This window comes from Spermophilus citellus, assembly GCF_964194105.1.
Source record: "Spermophilus citellus genome assembly, chromosome: 17".
Taxonomy (NCBI): Eukaryota; Metazoa; Chordata; class Mammalia; order Rodentia; family Sciuridae; genus Spermophilus; species Spermophilus citellus.
The window spans coordinates 49,578,727-49,594,640 of NC_138199.1; the positions used below are offsets into that span (position 1 = coordinate 49,578,727).

Sequence of the window (15,914 nt, forward strand, 5' to 3'; positions counted from 1 at the left end):
AACAACTGGATGGGTAGAGGTGTCACTTACTGAGATGGGGGTGGGAGATAAAGAGGAATGGGAGAAGTAGGTGTGGGATTTGGAGGGAAGATCAGAAATCAGGAGTTCAATTTTAGATACAAATAAAGCTAAGTATAAATATGTTGAGTAGGCAGATCTGTGAGTGGAGCTTCAAGTGAAAGCAGAGCTTGAGGTAATAAATTTGTATATCATATGCTTATTGATGGTCTTTAAATTGTCTTAATGACATCATATGGGCTAAATTTGATGGAGAAAGAAGTGGAGGTGTGGAAACTAGCTAGCCTATTCCAGTAATCAGAAGAAGAATTGGTGCTAGCATAAACTAGGATAATGTCAGTGGAACTGGAAATGAAGGAGTAGGTTGGGGATTTTAAGGACCTGTGGAACCTGTATTCAGTGGGGGTGGGCAGTAGGCAAGGAAATAAAGATAACATCAAGATGTCAAGCTTGGATGAATTGATGGGTCTATTAGCAGATATAAACCAGTCAGAATGAGCTGCTGTGGAGAAAAAAGTGCACTTGGTTTTGGATGTGTTGCCCTTTAGGACAGAGATCCCCTCCAGCAGGCAAGCAGTTGGATCTTTCATACTGAATTTTGGGAAAAGGAGGTGAGGTTTGAAACAGCTCTAGAAATTCATTTTCATACGTTGAAAATGAAACTTTTATGTACAATTGATGCACCATGGGAACAGCAAGATTTATGAAAATGACAACATCCACTCTTCATTATGACTTCTTAGGCCTTCTATTGTATGGTCCTTGCCTTTGTCTTACATAATAGTGTTTCCCTTTGGTTGCCATGTATAAGCTTACTGCCTTTTTTATTCTAGTATATCCATTCAAGTCTTCTCTTGGGACTTTTACACTTTGTTTTCTCATATTGACTCTTCCCTTCCTCTTGGTAGGGGCTTAGAAATGCACACATAATCCAGAAGTTAGTATCTGGGAAGTGGAGGAAGTCCAAGAGATCCTTGCTGAGGAATTGGAGTATGGATGAGCATCTGAAATGGAATGGCTCTGGAAACTTATTAAATTGAAATCCAAACCCAAAGACACCAAGTATTGGGCACCCCAGTACTCTAAATCTGTTGACTAGAGGTACCAAAGCAGTGGTGGTTCCCTGAACCTTGGTCATCTGTGATGATGTGGTGGTGGTGATGGTTGACGTTTGGAATATAATTTGACTTGGTGATGACTTGACTCATTGCCATCTATCATGTTTACCACTTAGGGAAATATCTTCTCCATAAAGTAGAAACTTCCTTCAGGGAAAGTTATCATAAATTATTTCAGAAATTTCTGGCTTGAAGAATCAATATAATGACAACAGGGAATTTAGTTACATATCAGTTTTGACATATTTTTTAGTAGTTATAACTTTTTTTTATTTTGGTACTGGGGATTAAACTCAGGCACTCAAATCACTGAGCCACATCCCCAGCCCTATTTTGTATTGGAGACAAGGTCTCACCGAGTTGCTTAGCACTTCGCTTTTGCTGAGGCTGACTTTGAACTCATGATCCTCCTGCCTCAGGCTCCTGAACTACTGGGATTACAGGCCTGTGCCACCATGCCCAGTGGGGTTATAACTCTTAATAAGCGAATTTGGCACTCTGAGTGGTGGTGATTGTAGTAAATGGGAGTAATACACTGTATACAGATTTTTAAAAAGAACTTCATGTAATTTAAAAACTTACACAGTATTTTTTCATAATAAAAGTTTTCATTTTCTGATTATAAAATAATTCATGGAAAAAATAGAAACATATAATGAAAAAAAGTAAAAAAAAAATTGCCCCAAATACAACCAGGCAGTTTCTTTTTTAAAATATTTTTTTAGTTATAGATGGACACAATATCTTTATTTTTACGTGGTGCTGAGGATCAAACCCAGTGCCTCACATAGGCAAGTACTCTACCACTGAGCTACAACCCCAACCCCAGACAATTTATTATAGTTAACATTTTTCTGAATATTATTGGGTATTTCTCTAAATGTGTATTTGCATGTGTTGTTTATCAGTGTATTTTTTCATGCCAGTAAAAAAAGAAAAATCTCTTAAAGTGACTACATAGAATCTGTTGTACGGAGCCATCATATTTTATTTGTCCAAGTGCATATTGTGGAACTTCTATAGTTTTTGTTTAGATAAATTATGCTGTCACGAATAGCCTTGTACATAAATCTATATACGCTGGTCACATTGATTCCTTAGACTTAACTGCTGAAGTGGCACTACTGTGTTAAAGAGTGTGCAACGTTACATTTTTTTCTCAATCATTCCTTAGATTTTTTTTTTTTTGTATAGGATATAAAGAAAAGTTTATTGTACAAAATTAAGGCCTTTGTATCTCATAGTTCACTAAGGTTAAAGAAAGAGTGGATGAATTTTTTTAAGTCCTTCGCAAAAATTTCACTTTCACTTATCCCCCACCTTGAACGACTTGACTAAATGTTATCAAAGCAAACACTGTGGATAACATCAAGTCCATTAAAAATGACTATCCCAAGTGTTATTTCTTGGCATAGTTGATCATAGCATGGGATAGGGTGATCTTAAACCACCCCTGGCATCTCCAGCCTGCTTGTCATTTTCAAAATTGACAAAAGCAGTGTCATACCTTCCAAGTATCAGACTGTATTTCCTTAAAACCAGGGAACAGATTAAACAGCATGGATAACATCATCTTCTTCTCTTCTGGTAAATTATTAAGGAATAAAATATAGTTTTGAGGGTAATCAGGAATCTGAGGATTTGGTGTTGAATTTCCTTGGGTGTTAGCTGAATTTGGAATTTCCCGATCAGGCTTTTTGTTTGCAGTTGTTGCAGTCTGTTCCAGTTTTGGCTTTTTTCTTTTCTTTGTCAGCAAAAAGTGCCTCATATTTTAAATATCGTATCAGAATCTGTTTTTGCATACTGGATTCACATTGGTTTACCATAAAAATGGAAATCCTTGTAACTGTCTCAAAGCATTTGTAAATGAGCTCAGTTCCTTAAATAGAGCCCTGCCCTCTCATATAGAGATCTCTTCAGTTCTTAATTTTGTCATTCATATTGTTGATATAAATTTATGATTTGGCTTAATATTGAAGTTTGGGTTAGGTTCTTCAAGTAGCTTTAGTGCCCCATCTGCTTCTGTTCAAACAGTGAAGAGGTGGGCCAGCCCAGTAGCCCCAGCAACTATGAAGTACAAGTCACTCCAGTCCACCTAAGGCCTTCACTCCTTAGATATTATTTATTTATTTATTAAGTTATACATTGACACAGTATCTTTATTTTGTTTATTTTTATGTGGTGCTGAGGATTGAACCCAGGGTCTCACAAGTGTGAGGCAAGCGCTCTACCGCTGAGCCACAATCCCAGCCCACTCCTTAGATATTTTTATAGTTGAAAAGATTTATCATCAGTAAAGGACTTTTTAATTTTTTTTTTTTTTTTTAAGTAAAGGACTTTTTTTTGTGTGTGGTGCTAGGGATTGAACCCAGGGCCTTGTGCATGCAGGGCAAGCACTCTATCAACTAGCTATAGAAGCCCCAGAAAGAACTTTTTAATAAAGGAAAAGTTACATTCTTATAGTAACTGTTCTTACCATCTGACAAATTGTGTTTTTTCAAAGTACTTATTCCTATGTCTCATTAGATCCATCAAGAGAATTTAAGGCCAGCTGCTATGGCATATGCCTGTAATCTCAGTGACTCAAGCCAATTTAGTGACTCCACAATTTAGTGAGACCCTGTCTCAAAATAGAAAATAAAAAGGGTTGGGGATATGGGTAAGTGGTAGAGTGCCCCTGGGTTCAATCCCAGTACTCCCCTGCATCCTCTCCCCTCTGCAAAAAAAAAAAAAAAAAAAAAAAAAAAAAATTTGGGATAAAGAAAGACATATACTGAAGGATTATAAGTCTGAGCATCCTATGTTCGTTGTCAGCTCATGGGTTCTAAGTAATAATTATTAACTGCTAAGAAGGTGACAGTAAGTACGATTGGAATTCAGAGTGTACTGGGGTGACAGGGTAGAGCTTGATCTGAATCTGGAAATATAGTATTCAGATAAGAGGTAGGAGGATCTTCTTGGCTTTCAGAGGGTATGAATAAATGAGAAAGGGATATAGTAATATGAATGAGCTGACCAACAAGTTAGAGTCAGCTAATTGTGGAGAGGAGAGTTTATGTTATGATGTAGTGGAAAAGCATGTATGGGAGTGAAGTTAGATCCCAGATGATTGCTTTTATTTTTATTTTATTTTTTTAATATTTTCTTATTTTTTTTGTACTGGGGATTGAACCCAGGAGGGGCTTTACCGCTGAGTCACATCCCCAGCCCTTTTGATTTTTTTTTTTTTTAAACTTTGAGACAGTGTCCACTAAGTTGCTTAGGGCCTCGTTAAGTTACTGAGGCTGGCCTCAATCTTTTGATTGTCCTGCTTCAGCCTCCTGAGCTTCTGTGATTACAGGTGTGTCTGACTGCTTTTATTTTTACAACATCTTAAGTTGTGCAGTATGGAACTATAAGATAAAGCAGATGTGTAGATATGGCCTCATTTTAAGCAAACTAGATATATTAAAGTAACTTTTTACAAGAAATGTAGGAGAAGGGTCATTTATTTATGTATTTATTTATTTTCATACACTTATTTATTTTTACGTGGTGCTGAGGATCAAACCCAGTGCCTCACACATGCTAGGTGAGTGCTCTACTGCTGAGCCACAACCCCAGCCCCTGAAGGGTCATTTATTTATGTGTAAATTATTAAAATAACAAACTTTCCAATAATACGTATTTATTTTACCATGTAATTCAGTAGACATGTTGCAACTTTGTGGATCTTAGTGTCTTCTATAAAATCAAAGAGTTTAGGCAAGGTAGTCTCTGAAGTCCTTTTCTGACACTGAGATTATTACATAACTGTTGAAGAATAATATCTTGATTTTATGAATTAAGTTGGCCTGTGATCAGGTTGGTACCCACTTCTAGCTCTGTAGGTAAAATATAACCCCATATCTGTGGAAGCAAAATCCTCAACTGAATGATTCTGTAATGGCCTTGCAGATTTAGATTGATTCACCTTTAGAAATTCAGTTCTCATCTTTTATTTCAGAATGACAGTTATTCAGATGAAAGAATGTTATGGCTAAGAGCCACAAGAGGATGCTGTGAGGTCAAGAGGGATTATTACATAATAGTCAGTTTTAACATTATCCTCATGTAAATTATCCCTCAAAATTTTCTCAGGTTGGCTTCCTGTTTTATGTTCAATTCAGTCCCATGATATCTTTAATGTATGTCCAGACTATGTAAATAATTATTATAAGTTCAGACAAAAGATAATTTGGATGTAAATCTTTAGAAGAAATGACAGTGTATTCAAAAGTAAAATGTGTTAAGGATTTCTTTTTACTATATGTTTTGAATTATTCATATCACTTTTTACCTCCCTTAATACGAATAATTGAGAACTGACTAGTACTTTCTTAAATTCAAGGACTTGCTCTGTAAAGTACATAATCAAAGCTAGTTAATGGCATGCTTTGTGTATTTCTCTCCTAATGTAACATTCTTTTCAATAAATTTTACTACTTTTGACCAAAATAGTACATTTTAAAGAGAACTGAGGTAAGGTGTCACAAGGTAACCAACTAGCTCTTCTGACAGGCTGTCTCAGGATGCCATTAACTTGGTGAGATCTTTAAGATTCAGGCTTCATTCTTCAATTTTGTTGGTAACTTCAGTTGCTTCAGTGTCACTAGAATTGATTGGTGTCAGTTAAAATAGCTTATTCACAGGAGCTGACAGAATGTCATTTTATTAATGTATTTTAAAAAATTTTTTTAGTTCTAGTTGACACAATATCTTTATTTTATTTATTTATTTTTATGTGGTGCTGAGGATCGAACCCAGTGCCTCGCACGTGCTAGGCGAGCGCTCTACTGTTGAGCCACAACCCCAGCCCTTATTAATATGTTTTGAGAGGTAGTCTTTTCCATGGCCTAGAAAATATGTCATTACTGTCCATTCCCTTTCTAGAGTCAAGATACTACTTTAAAAGGAAGAATATCTAATATTTACTGAGCAAGTTACCATGTGTCAGGCATTTACCTGTGTTGAACTCATTTAATCTTCAGAATAACCTTAAAGAGGAGGATAATCTCATCTGTATTTTATAGATGAGGAGTCTGTGGCACAGAAAGGTTCTTAAGTAATGTTCCTGAGATTTTACAGCTAGGAAACATACTGTACCATACAAATGAACAGATCACTTGGTGGGGCTGGGGATTATAAGTGGTTGAGTGCGTACCTACCATGCACAGAGATCCTGGGTTTAGTCCCCAGCATGGTGGGGCAGAGTGGGGCGGGGGTGGGGGAAAGTCTACTGGTAGCATGGAATCTTATCTAAGAGAAATAAAATCCTTGATGCCATTTCATTTGGATCGTGTTAGAATCACTCATTCTTTTTTCAAGCATTTACTATTTGCAAGACACTTCCTAGACACCTGGCTTACCTTGGTTAATATAACATAGCAAGTGCACTCCAGGGACTCTCAGTCTAGTGGGAAAGAAAAATAATTACAACAGCAAGAAATCTACACACAGAGATTGAGAAGGAAGTATTTAATTCTGTTTGGAGAGATCAGAGTTTACAAAGATGAGGGAGAGGCATTCTGGGGAGAGAAAACATACTCAAAAGATGTCAGCAAAAAATAATTTATTCTGTTTGTAGGAATAGAAAAAGAAAATATAGCAATTAAAGTAATACTGCAGTGTGCTAATATCAGGGACTTGACTGCTTGTGGTTGTGGAATGAAGAGAAATATGGGTTTGGGATGTATTTCTGAGGTAAAATTGGTAAGATGTGATGACTGCATTGTGGGACGGGAAGTAGAAGAGTGTATAGGGAGGGGGGTGGGGAATTGACGCTGACTCCTAGGTTTCTAGTTTGAACACTTGAATGAATGATAGAATCATTGGAAAAATAATCAGTTTGTGGGAGGAAGTAGGGCTATCATTTTGGACTTGTTGAGTTTCATATGTTTATGGGATAGCCATGTTGAGATGTTTAGTAGTAGAAAGTTGGTTTATGGTACAGAAGAGATAAGCAGGCATAGAAATCAATGAAATGATAATTGAAGAGTGGCTAGAAGGCAGGATCAAAAGAAAAGGACCATTATTTCTTTTCAGTAAATCCTTGCTTAACCTTTTAGATTTTGTTTTGCCTGCTTTTGACTTGGTAGAAATCTTTTCTTTTTAATTCGCAGAACTGTACACCAGAAAGTATAATTTTACTGTATGTAAAATTTTAAATAAACAAGGATATAGCTCAGTTGGTAGAGTGCTTGCCTCCCGTGCACAAGGCCCTAGGTTCAATTCCCAGCACCGCCCCCCCCCCCCCGAAAAAAAGTAAAAAATGCATCTAGAGTTTTTATCCCAGAATTCTGTGGATGATCTACTCTTTGCACTCTTAACAATATATGGGTAGGTCTTTTTGTAATGCAAAAACCTCATTTTATTTTATTTATTTAATTTTATTTTTTTGGTACTGGGGATTGAATCCAGGGTTGCTTAACCACTGAACCACATTCCCAGTTCTTTTCATTTTTTATTTTGAGACAGAATGTCACTAAGTTGCTTATTAGGACCTTACTAATTTCCTGAGGCTGGCCTCCCAACTTGTGATCCTCCTGCTTCAGCCTCCCCAGTCTCTTGGATTATAAGTGCACATCACAATGCCTGGCAAAAACCTCATTTTAACAAAATTATCTAGGCTTTTCCAACAGTACTGTGACCATGTTTGCAAATAAGTAAGTGTTGAGTTTTATTTTGTCAGTTTTTCTTTTACTTGGTCATCAGTACTTAAGCAAGCAAGAAAGGACCTGAAGAGTCCTCAGACTGAAAGGCACAGTACTAATTCTACTCTTTTTCCAAACAAATTGTGAATGACTTTACCATACAAATCTGAGTTTTGTTTTAATTTTTTTTTTTTTTGAAATTTCCTCTTGAATAAGATTTTTAACCTTAGCTATGGCAGGAACTGAAATAAAGATCATAGTTTCATTCCAGAGTAAAGAATAAAAGTATCATCTTTTGCCAACTACAATATAAAGACATTGTGAATTAGCTAAATGAACATCAATTTTAAAAGTCAAAGTTTATAGACGTAAATTATCTGTAGAAGTGATTGGGTTAATTACAAGTAATATGAAAGTCTCAAGAATGTTGGACATCAATTTTGAAGCTGAATTTGAAAGTTATTTGCATCACATGATCTGATTGGATAAAATATTCTGGTTGCAATGTCAATAACCAATGAGTGTGTACTTTAGTTACATGTCTGCAACCAATAATGACCTATTAATGGTTCTCTTTTATGTCATAATAGTTTGCATTTAACATAGCAACCCAACCAAACATTGCTTCAGTTTGTTCTTGACAGTGTTAATTGGCAAGCTGTGTGTTAAATTGAGTGTCTTTGGATTTGACTTTTGGACTAGTTTCAAGTAGTCATTGGTCCATTGCCACATTATACTAATCTCTAATCCAAGAAACACATTCTTATGTATCTTGGAAAGAGTGGATAGTGTTGTTTGAGGCTTACCTCTTTTTTGTATGATTGAGATTTTTTTCTTTGGTGTAAAATTTTCACTTGAAAATTCTTTACTTAAAAATGTTATCCACTTACCTGTGTAGTTCAGTCTGATAAACTGGACATTGAACTCTGGTAAGTAGAATTTGTTAGCATCTAGAAGACTTTCATAATTTTTCAGTTACAATCAGTCTTGAAGGGCCTACCCATATACCTGCAGGTAAGGACTTATTTATATCATGGGTAGGACCCTTACCAAATAACCCTTATTTGACTTTTCATCCTGTTAATGTCACTTCCTCTCCTTTTCTATTGATATCCTATTGGATGCCTAGAACTATTTGCTGTGAGCCCAATATCTTCAGCTGAGCCCTGACAATAATTTGTGGCATAGTTATAGTAAGAGCTAGAAGACAAACCTTCTTTTTGAAAGATATTTCTGGCCTACGATCCTGATTGGCTAGTTTTATGTGTAGGTTTTTAAGGTTGGCCTTGATTCTGAGTGCTTCCTGTTAATGCCTAAAATCATAGGGCTTGTGCTTTAGTGATCACTGGGAGCTTAGTTTTCTCAAGAGATTTAATATTGGATGCATCTGGTTTATGTGAGTGAGGAAAGAATATGGTGAGAAGTCTTATGAGTTCATAAATTTTATTTTTTCACTTATAAATTTAAAGGAATGTCTGCTGAAAACATACAAATTGGATGTATGTTTCCCTGATTCTGGGTTTTTTTTTTTTTTTTTTTTTTTTTGAGGTGCGAGTAACTGAAGCTTGAACTCAGGGCAATCAACCACTGAGCCACATCCCAGCCCTGTTTTGTATTTATTTAGAGACAGGGTCTCACTGAGTTACTTAGTGCCTAACCATTGCTGAACTCACCATCCCCCTGCCTCAACCTCCTGAGCCTGCGGAATTATAGGCGTGCACCATTGCACACAGCTCTGTTTTTGTTTGTTTGTTTGTTTTTTGTTTGTTTGTTTATTTTTTGGAGTGGGGAAGCAGGTACTGGGATTGAACCAGTGGGAGCGTAACTACTGAGTCACATCCCCAGTCCTTTTTTATATTTTTATTTAGAGACAGGATATCACTGAGATACGTAGCGCCTCACTAAGTTGCGGAGGCTGGCTTTGAACCTGTGATCCTCCTGCTTTAGCTTCCTGAGCTGCTGGGATTCCAGCTTGTGCCACTGCCTGGCTCTGATTCTGTAATATGCATTTTTTTCACATTTCAATGTAAGGACAAAATATCTTTAAATTTTGCATGATACAGTTGAAGTTGTAATAAATGTAATAGTTACAGGAAAGTAAAATGGGAACTTTGTGTATATTTATTTTGATTTTAGGAGATCATGGGAACCCACCCACACCCACACTCTTAGAGTTGCCTGTTGTTTACATGGTCCTTTGCAAATACTTTCTGTAAAATTAAGATGATAATTTCCAAAGTGGATACTATGAATTAATTTAAAAGTTGTTTACTGGGTATCTGTACCACTTGTTTAATTTAAAAATGTAAAATCATTCTAAGAGCTGCTTCTTGTGTGTTTCATTAACACATTTATCAGGTCTGATATCATGCACTATCCTTTTTAATTTGGGGATACACAGTTGACTTAATGGGAATCTTGTCAATGACAAAGACAAGGAACTAAGTTTACTTTTATGTGTGCTGATAACATTCTCTGAAAGCGGACAGATTATATGTGGAGGAATTTAGCCACTGCTTGTTTGCAATGTTGTGGATTAAACCCAGGGTCTCAAGCCTGCTGTGCACGCCTTCTACCACTGGCTGAGCTACAGCCCCAGCCTGCAATACACCTTATTAAATCCACATTCTGATGTAAGACAGAACTGGACTTTTTGTGGAGTTTCATAGAATTTACAATATAAATTGTTTGCCTATTCTGTGAATAGAAATTTATTTTCTGTCAATATCTTTTTTTACAAGCACCACAAGGAAATATCAACACTTAAATCTTGTAAGCAACCAGCAGGCAAGTACCATATATTATGTTTGCTATATTTTTGGTTGGAGTTTGTCAATAAAAGATGTGGCTGTTTTTTGTTTAAGTCTAAATCTCGATGTTTCTTGTACTTTGCATGTTTGTACCCATTCTTTTTTTTTTTTTTTTTTAATTCTCTCTGTCTATCCTGAATGGATAGTGAACTAAGAGGTAGATGCTCAGTGGGGAATCACATTAGAAGCATATATTGATAACTTTGGAGGGCAGTTAGAAGTATCTATCAAAATAAAGTGTGCAGGTTCTTGGGCCTCCTTGTACTTTTTTGTTCAGGTATCTCACTCATGTCTTGCATGGGTGAGGGAACAGGTTCCCATTGGAGGTCTGGGCTGACTCTGAAATAAAAGCTACGAAAGTAGAACCAAGATACAGCCACAAAAGACCAGAAATATGTTTTACAGAACAGGGGCAGTGCCAGGTTAAGCCAATCAGAGAGGGAAATGGGTTTTGGTGCACTTGCCTTATTTATAGCGGTATATATCAAGAGTAGATATAGGGCTGGGGATGTGGCTCAAGCGGTAGCGCGCTCGCCTGGCATGCGTGCGGCCCGGGTTCGATCCTCAGCACCACATACCAACAAAGATGTTGTGTCCGCCGAGAACTAAAGAATAAATATTAAAAAAAAAAAAAAAGAGTAGATATAAAGTTTCAGTGTGGGAGGAGTCTTCTCTAGGTGCTTGCTTTTTCACAGAAAATAGGATATAGGTGGGGGGGAAACAGGCTGTTTGGCTCTTAGTAGGTCATGCCCATCTCAAGTGCTGTGCTAGAGCTTAAGATAAAACTAGGCAGGACGCCATGTGAAACAGGCCTTCTCAAACCAGCAGGGTTACTGCTGGGAGTTCCTGATACCAGGCTTTCCTGTCTAGTGCTTCAACAACCACTTGTATTTCATGCACAGGTACACTTGTTTGCCGCATAGTTTGTGAGAAAAATCTGAAACCACCAGGTGTGGTGGCGCAGGCCTGAAATCCCGGCAGCTGTGGAGACTGAGGCAGGAGGATCAGGAAGCCAGTCTCAGCAAAAAAGCCAGGAGCTAAGTAACTCAGTGAGACCCTGTCTCTAAATAAAATACAAAATACAGCTAAGGATATGGCCCAGTGGTTGAGTGCCCCAGAGTTCAATCCCCAATAACTACCCCTCCACCCTAACCCCCCCAGCCCCCCCCCCCAAAAAAAATCTGGAAACCACACAGCATGGTGCAGTAGAATTCTTTACAACCTTTAGAAAGAATAAGTATATGTATGGCCTACAGGGAATTTGCTGGTACATGCCTTTTTTGTTTATTTATTTTTATTTTTTTTTTAATTTTTAATTTTTATTTTTTTGAGGATACAAAACAAACAGTGGTTGTTTTAGGCTTTGGAGGGACTCAGGAGTCTAGGAGGAAACTTATTTTTCAATTAAAGCTTCCTGTAATTTTTGAATTATGTTGTGTGTGTGCTGGTTTTAGTTTTTTAAAAGAACATACGAAGAGAGATAAAATTTTAACAGTCTTTCCAAAGCATTAGAGCTTTAGCACTGGTTATGACTTTAGACATTCTTATACAGTTGTGCCTTTAATTTACAGATGAGAAAATTTAGATTTAGGGATGGGACTGAGGCTCAGCAGTAGAATACTTGCCTTGCATGGGTGAGGCCCTGGGTTGTATTCTCAGCACCACTATAAATAAATAAAGATCTATCAACAACTAAGGGAAAATATTTTAAAAAAAGAAAGAGAGAGAGAGAGAGAGAGAGAGAGAGAAAGAAAGAAAGAAAAATTAGATTTAGCTAAGATTGCACTAGAATTCAGGTCCCAAGGATAGCAGTAGCTTATGAATGTATTGACTTGTTTTGTTCTTATTCTGAGTTTATTTAACTGATGTCCATTTCTCATGGTGAAGAATTGATTTTGGAAGACCCAATAAAAAGTTGACCTTTGTAAGACAATTCTTAGAGTAACAACCTCTGGCAGTAATGATAAAATGTTAACTCTTCCCACATTTTAGAACATTGAAGTACTCAATACCTTAAAAATGAATTTATGTATGAAACTTTGAAGTATTTATTTGAATGAATTTGTATCTAGAGTCTGGAGATTCCCTGTTTGATTTAAATATCTAGCTGACTATTCTGTATTTTTAAAATTGATTTTTATTGTGTTTTTTTTCCATCAGTGTCTAGGGGTGAATAGATGGCTAAGAAAGTCTTGTGGTATCTAAATGGCTTGCTATTTAAAGGCAAAATTATCTGTAAGAGATGGTGGAAAGTGGCTGGAGTTGTGGCGCAGTGGTAGAGCACTCGCCTAGCACATGTGAGGCACTGGATTCAATCCTTAGCACAACACAAAAATAAATAAAATAAAGGTATTATGTCCAACTATAACTAAAAAATAAAAAAATAAAAGAGATGGTGGGAAATTGCTTAAAGAAGGAAATTTTATGTATTGAGGAGAAGCTCTCAGTTCTTGAACATATGAAAGTTCTTTTAACTCTTCCAGACTAGAAACATTTTTGCATTCAAACCATCCAAAGAAGTTGGTCATGGGGCCAGGCTTGGGAGGCTAAGACAGAAGGATCCCAAGCTCAAAGCCAGCCTTAGCAAAACCAAGTTGCTAAGCAACTCAGTGAGACCCTGTCCCTAAAGAAAATACAGAAAACGGCTGTGGATGTGGCTCAGTGGGTGAGTGCCCCTGAGTTCAATCCCTGGTACCCCCAAAGATAAATAAATATATTGGTTATGGTGATTGACAGTTAAGTATGGAACTATTGGGGATATAGCTCAGGACCTAGCATGCACAAGGTCCTGGGTTCAATCCCCAGCACCATTAAAAAAAAAAAAAAAGTAAACCTCATGTTTTGGGCTGGGGTTGTGGCTCAGTGGTAGAGCACTCGCCTAGCAAGTGCAAGGCTCTGGGTTTGATCCTCAGCACCACATAAAAATAAATAAATAAAATAAGTATGGAACTGGACATTCAGACTACATTCAATGAATATTTTTTATGATTAATCGAGTTTAGGGCTCAAGCAGTAGAAACCCATTTATTAATGTTAAGATCAGTTGTTAGATTTGAAATTAAAAATCTACTTGTGACTCTTCTACTAGCATAGGTGGAGAAAACATACTTTTCCAAAATTTAATTGATACATAGTCATATCTCAAAATACTCTAAATATTTGATAATGATTTGACTAGGCTGACATAAAGAATCTGCTTTGAAGCAAAGAATTTTCAGGAAGTAAAGAAACCTTTCACATATTGAACATCAGAGTCAAATTAATTTTTCTGTGCCATTTTAATTAGTAAAGGTTTGGTTGAGTTGAGAAGGAGAAAAGGTTGTAGGAGCCAAGAACAAATAGATTTGCAAATTTATCTTTGTAACTCTGTATTCTTAAGAAGGAATCCAGTTTGTATAGCCACTTTAATTTTTTTAAACATTTATCTTTTAGTTGTAGGTGGACACAATATCTTTATTTTTACGTGGTGCAGAGTATCGAACCCAGTGCTTCATGCATGCTAGACAAGCACTCTACTTCTGAGCCACAATCCCAGCCCCACTTTAATTAATTTTGTCATAGATGTAGACTGAGCAGTGGAATTGGGTGGCTTAATATGAACAGATAACTTAATTTGGTCACATTAGATAAAACTGGAAAGCTAGGTTGGGGGTATTAATGTTGCATGTATTTTTTGGTTTCTAGTATCTTTTCTGGTAATGCAGAAAATTTGGTTGGTTCCTTGATTCTACATAGTGCCTCACCTATATCTTTCTTGAATTATTACAGTTTATCTGTCATTGAGCCTGACATCCTTAATTATAGCCTGATTGTATCTCATTAATGTATTATTTTTCATTTTACTCACTTTGAAATTCTTGATTCCTTGGGGCTGGGGTTGTGGCTCAGTGGCAGAGCATTCGCCTTGCGCATGTGAGGCACTGAGTTCAGTCCTCAGCACCACATAAAAACAAACAAAATAAAGATTTTTTTTAAAAAAAGAAAGAAATTCTTGAGCCCAACATCTCCTTTTTATAGCAAAACTGTGGGGAATGATAGTCTGACTTCTGGTCTTTGCTCTTCTGCATGAAATAAATACATCATTGGGCAAGCCACTATTCTGGTTTGGGGTTCAGTTTCCTGATCTCTAAAACAAAATATAATTCTAGATTTGTTTTATTAATTCCTTTATTCATCAAACATTTATGAAGCACCTTCTGTGTGCCAGGCATAATACAAGATGCTCTGGGTATAGTCCTTGTCCTTGAAGAGTAGTCCAATTGAAAGAACTTCTTTTATTTTATTCACAATACACATTTTTTGGTGGTGGTGCGTGGGGATCAAGCCTAAGGCCTTGTACTTGCCTGCTCTCTACTATTAAACCACATCCTCAGTTCATTTTTTTTACTTTATTCAAATCAGCTTTGTCTTTTACTTCTGGAAAATCATGGGGTATTAACAGTTTTCTTGATTTTTTTTACTATAACCCTATAAAATATTTATTTAAAATGGTATTGTTTATATTTTCATTTCTAAAAGTACTCATGTCTCGCTGGGCACAGTGGAGAATGCCTATTATCCCGGGGGGTTAAGAAACTGAGGCAGGAGGATTGTGAGTTCAAAGCAGCCTCACAACTTCATGAGGCACTAAGCAACTCAGCAACACCCTGTCTCTAAATGAAATATTAAAAAAGGGCTTGGGATGTAGTTCAGTGGTTTAGTGCTCCTGGGTTCAATTCCCAGTGCAACAACAACAACAACAACAAAAACACCTCACCAGAAAAAAAAAAAAAAAAAACCTTATATCTCTACCCTTTTCTATTTGTAAGCCAGTTTCCATTCTGGAAAATAACCCCAGCTCTCTGGTTCCATTATAATCAGGTTTTTTGTTTAATTAAAAGAAAACAAACTATCTATATCCTACAGAATAAGACTTAGTGAGCAAAAAATAGTGATTTTTCTTTTCTTTTTTTTTTTTTTTTTTTTTTTTTTTGCAGTGCTGAGAACTGAATAGAATAAGATTTAGTAGTCAGAAAAACTGGTGCTATTTTTTTTTCTTTTTTTTTTTTTTTAAAGTTCTGGGGTTTGAACCCAGGGTCTTGTACATACTAGACAGGTTCTCTATCACTGGGCTATACTCCCAGCCCTAAACTAGTGATTTTTTAAGGCAAATAAAAAGTAAAGGCAGAGTCTAGAGATGTGGTTTTACAGTTTTCAAAAAGAAAGGCCTGAATAATATTATTGGAGAATTTTCAGATATTAGAGTATGACTTTGTTTAAAAACTTTATACTCAAAGGAAAAAGAAATTTTGATAGAG

The 15,914-nt window shown here is 36.5% G+C and overlaps 1 protein-coding gene and 1 pseudogene across 7 annotated transcripts in view; one reads left to right on the plus strand and one right to left on the minus strand.

The window, feature by feature from the left end:
- SPOP (speckle type BTB/POZ protein) overlaps positions 1 to 15,914 on the plus strand; it is a 74,758-nt gene that overhangs the window by 15,465 nt on the left and 43,379 nt on the right. Inside the window, exon 2 of one of the 6 annotated variants that reach the window (XM_081270466.1) lies at positions 10,549 to 10,594. The exons of the other annotated variants lie outside the window; for them this stretch is intronic. The gene's annotated coding sequence lies outside the window, so the exon portion shown is untranslated. The remainder of the gene's footprint in view (positions 1 to 10,548; positions 10,595 to 15,914) is intronic. 6 annotated transcript variants of the gene reach the window in all.
- LOC308636334 (U2 small nuclear ribonucleoprotein B''-like) lies at positions 2,536 to 4,831 on the minus strand (annotated as a pseudogene). Its single transcript has 2 exons — positions 4,813 to 4,831; positions 2,536 to 3,158 (listed from the first exon to the last, which is right to left on the minus strand). The product of its transcript is annotated as a U2 small nuclear ribonucleoprotein B''-like (transcript).